Source organism: Cimex lectularius, unplaced genomic scaffold (genome assembly GCF_000648675.2).
Source record: "Cimex lectularius strain Harlan isolate CLEC.00 unplaced genomic scaffold, Clec_2.1 scaffold17, whole genome shotgun sequence".
NCBI classification, from domain to species: domain Eukaryota; kingdom Metazoa; phylum Arthropoda; class Insecta; order Hemiptera; family Cimicidae; genus Cimex; species Cimex lectularius.
The window spans coordinates 958,535-962,979 of NW_019392640.1; the positions used below are offsets into that span (position 1 = coordinate 958,535).

Below are 4,445 nucleotides of genomic sequence, written 5' to 3' on the forward strand. Positions count from 1 at the left end.
TAAACGTATATGGATAAATTATTTAAATTTATGATCATTAATTAAGAGAACAAATGATACAAATTAAACAAACTCTATAAATTTAATTATTCAATATTTACAAATATATAATCTAACATTTTACAGACATTGGTTTAAAAAAAGGAATGTTTCCAATAATTACACGTGATCGGTCGATAAAGAGAAATTGGGTTTTTAGATAAAATTCCTTATTTACTTATTCCGAGAAAATAGTGTCTACTGGACAATTTTATCTTAAAATAAAGACCAGAATCGGTAAACAACGAAGGTCGGGTGGCCTCGCTAACAAACGGGCACGCACTCGGACAAATTATCAAATGTGAAAATTGTGTTTGGAAAAAAAATTTATAGGCCAAAAGGCGGCGGGAATATTTCAGAAAACTTGCTTGACTCTCGAGTCATGTCACGTAGACCTGAGCCGGTCCCAAAATGGTGATTCCTAGAAATCTAATTCCTCCACCTTGACATTGAGATTTACATGAATAGAACGAAAATCACATCAGGAAATAATGAGAAGTGATTGGTTACTCAAGAAAGATGACAAGTTGATGATCATTCGGCAAATCCTGCATAAACCGTGTCTCATTAAAGCAACCAGCGAGAATAAACGGGCCCAAAATGATATTTTTTGCTGATATTTTGTGAGCTTCTTCATGAGGTCTGTGGTACAACATAAACCTGTATGTTGAACGTTTCCGATCATTTTGGTCCGCCCGTATTCGCTTTTTGGCTCTGCCAGACTAGGTAATATTCGTTTCTAGTTTGTCCATTTCCGATCATGATTTCTCGGTGGTTTTCAGCTCATGAGCTGATTTCTTTATAAATCTACTGTAGAAGACAGCGTAGATAGATACGCAGATTTCATTCTTCAGACCGAAGCAGCAAGAATGGGCGTGCCGAATTACAAGTTTATATTCTATACATAAACGGAAAAGTCCGAATTTGAATTGAAAAGAAAAATTCGAAATTCGCAAAAACGAAATCGATTTCATCTTCTTTTCATCATCTTCATTGGTTCTGTGTGTTGAGTCGGGTCTTGTAGTTCATTCACGCAAAAAAAGGTATGTTGAGCTGAAAGTATTCACGAGTGTTGTTTGAAGTTTTTATATATCTCATGGGCTAGTGGAACTCTTTATTCTGTCCGTCATGTATTTGAAGAGAACAAATAACGGAAAGGTGACTGGGTTTATGATCATTTAGGAAATCATCAGTTTCTCTGAATGTACAATGAAAAATATTTGTCTATCTGATGCAAACAGCGAGAATTGACGGACCTACATTATTCGGTTCTTCTTAAGGGTTGCGCAGTGATTACTATGTACTTTGACGTTTGGCAGTGGACTTGGCAGATTAGTTTGTCAAGATTTGTCATTTGTCTTTTCGAAATTCAGTTTTAGTTTGGTCGTTTCCAATCTGGCTTCTTCGTATATTAAAAAAATTGCGTTGATTTCTTTGCAAAATAACTATAGAAGAGGACAATTCGTTCTTTGGTCTAAAGTAGTGAAACTGGGCTCGCCGAACTTCTACAAGTCGCTATTCTACATATGAAATGAAAAAGTCCAAATATGATTTGGGAAGAAAGATTACAAAACATAAGAAACGAATAAGTCCAACTTTTCGCCATCTTGAATCGTTAGTCTTTGAGTTTTAGCTAGTAGTTCAGTTCCTTGTCCATTTAGATCAAGTGAATTATGAGCTGTAGATTTGTTTATTTATAACTGTTTTCGTTTGTTTGTATATTTTTAGGTTTTCACCTATTCCCTTAGTTTTACTTTCACTCCTGAGACAGGAGGTGAATTTTCTAATGGTTCCATAGCGAAATTCATCAGTGCATTTTTCGAAACTGTGTAAGTATGTGTCTCAGGTGATATAGAAATTTCTTTAGATATTGGGGTAAGTTGATGATGATGGGTGTATTAGGAAGAACGGGTTTGGTATTCCCCAAGCTCTGGGGTTCATTTCTTCACATTTGATTCTCCTTTGAAGAAAGGCTGAGTGGAAATCAATTGTTGTTAGTATCATTTTCACAGGGCCAACTTGACACGTTTCCATTGAGAGGTTGTTTCGTATTGAAAGATAATACGGTTGAAATTTTCTGTCCTCTTCTTGCATTAATCTGATGTCTGTCCAATTTCGTTTAGGTGTTTTCTTAGATGCCAGTGACCTGTATATAGTCCTATCCTCAATATATGTACAGTTTATAGTCCATTTGGCGACAAAAAGATTTAAAAATTAGCCGTGTCCGATCTGTAGTAAAGCAATTTAATTAATGGATGTTTAATGGCTCCGATGTAGCACCGGTGCCAAGTCTTGTTTCATTAATTCGAGCACGTTCGCGTTTCTCCATTCGATATTATCTGCTTTTGTTCTACGCTTCCGAGCCAGTCTTTGGCTTTTTTTCAAAAGGCCTTTGAATTCTTTCTGAATTAGTAAACGAATAGGCGTGATCTAATGATGATGCAATTGCCATTTTGGGGGCCAAGGAGGTTCAGGATTTACCGACGCTCGGAAACCCGTAAATCTCAAAACATGGACAGCCTATTGTCAAATTGGATTATGTAAGTAGGATTTTTGACGGTTTGCTCAAATGGTGGATAGTGATGAAAAGACGTTAGAAGTCGGTGGCACGTGTACGTCAATTCGTTCAAAAAGGCATTTGGTTTAATTAGGCCTCCTGTCCAAACAGCATATGGAAAAGGGGTTTAACTATGGAAATAAACTGACTTACCGTGGTGGTCTAGTCGTTTTTTTTTAAACTGTAAACATTTGGGTAACTATTTGACCTTGGTGAGGTTCCAACGGAGAATGGAAACACATTTGGTCGAATCGGTCCGACTCTGGAATGTTCAGTTTAGTTGACTTAAACGAAAAAATGTTACAATAATTAATTTACAATCTACATCCTAATTTCAATATAAAACAAAATCTTTGTTGGGTTTGTAGTAAGACGAGTCTGTAACGAGCTATAAACTGTTATGCTGTCTCTGTGATTATCTTGAACAGAAAAAAGTTAAGACAAAGCACAAAGAGCTTAACGGGTATGCCGCTTGAATTATATTTTTAATTAATTTAGGTTTTTAGTTGAGATAAAAAAGTCAGTGTCACGAGCGGGATTCGAACCCACAATCTTCGGCTAGATACGCCGCTGCTCTACCACTTGAGCTATCGTGACCTCGATCCACTCGGACACCCGACACATCATCTCAACCAAGACCTTACATAAAAAGAATAATTAATTGAAATAATTAAAATGGTCAATTAGACCACTAAACATAAATGGATTAACATGTAATAAGTAAAGGAATATCACTTCACTAATAGCTCCTCGTGGCCACTTCATAACTCCCTCACCCCCACCTTTTGAATTTTCCATCCTTTTTGCCATTTTTCAAATGTCGTGTAGTCTGATTCGATTTAATTTAAATTAAATTCGGGATCCCGCTCGTGACACTGACTTTTTTAGCTCAACTAAAAATCTTAATTGATTGAAAGATATTAATTGGTCAAGCGGACCACGAAAACTAGTGAATTTAATAAGTTAAAATGAAGTATACCTTCACTAAAACTCTCCGTGGCCATTTCATTTGTCGCCGAGAATCAAATAGATTACACGACATTTGAAAAATGGCAAAAAGGAGGGAAAATTCAAAAGGTGGGGTTGAGATGGGAAGTTAGTGTCCGAGTGGATCGAGGTCATGATAGCTCAAGTGGTAGAGCAGCGGCTTTTCTAGCCGAAGATCTTGGGTTCGAATCCCGCTCGTGACACTGACTTTTTTATCTCGACCAAAAACCTTAATTAATCGAAGGATATTAATTAGTCAAGCGGACCACGAAAACTAGTGAATTTATATTTTTAATGTTCTCGTTTGAAGTACTTTCCATTCAACAAATCAGCGAAAGTTAATTTTTTTCTGGCCACTTTCATGAATAATGTCTTCATTCATAAGTTAACACTGAGTAGTATCTGCCTGAATGATCGGTGAATGTTTTATTATGATCCTTGGTTTAGTGTCTCACCAAAAGTAAAATTTATACCCTTACTTTTGGACATGACTTATTGAGGAATATCTGAAGGAGGTCGATTTATAGAACCCGTTCGGCAACTTCCGAATATAGAATCACCCCGCACTAACTATCTCCGTGCAGAGGAAATCGATTTTGACCCATTTAACGCGTGGCCGTATCTGGGTGTAAAAAAACACGGCTTAATGTGTGGCCAAGCTATAAGGTGAAGGACGTGATAGTGAAACAGGAAGAACGTACCCGGGGAAATGGACGACGGCGGCCAAGGCCCACAACAGGACCAGCCTTGACCAACCGTTTATGGTCCCACTCCTAAATCGGTTACGAAATCAAAAACGAAACGTTATACGTAGACTTCAGGGTTCAGTCGGACCTTCATAATCGTCAACTTCACCTTCAGG

The 4,445-nt window shown here is 37.3% G+C and overlaps 1 non-coding gene across 1 annotated transcript; it reads left to right on the forward strand.

Annotated features, from left to right (window-relative positions):
* Nucleotides 1–3,713: 3,713 nt before the first annotated feature.
* Trnae-uuc lies at nt 3,714–3,786 on the forward strand. Its single transcript has one exon. It is a non-coding gene; the product is annotated as a tRNA-Glu (tRNA).
* The last annotated feature ends 659 nt before the right edge of the window (nt 3,787–4,445 follow it).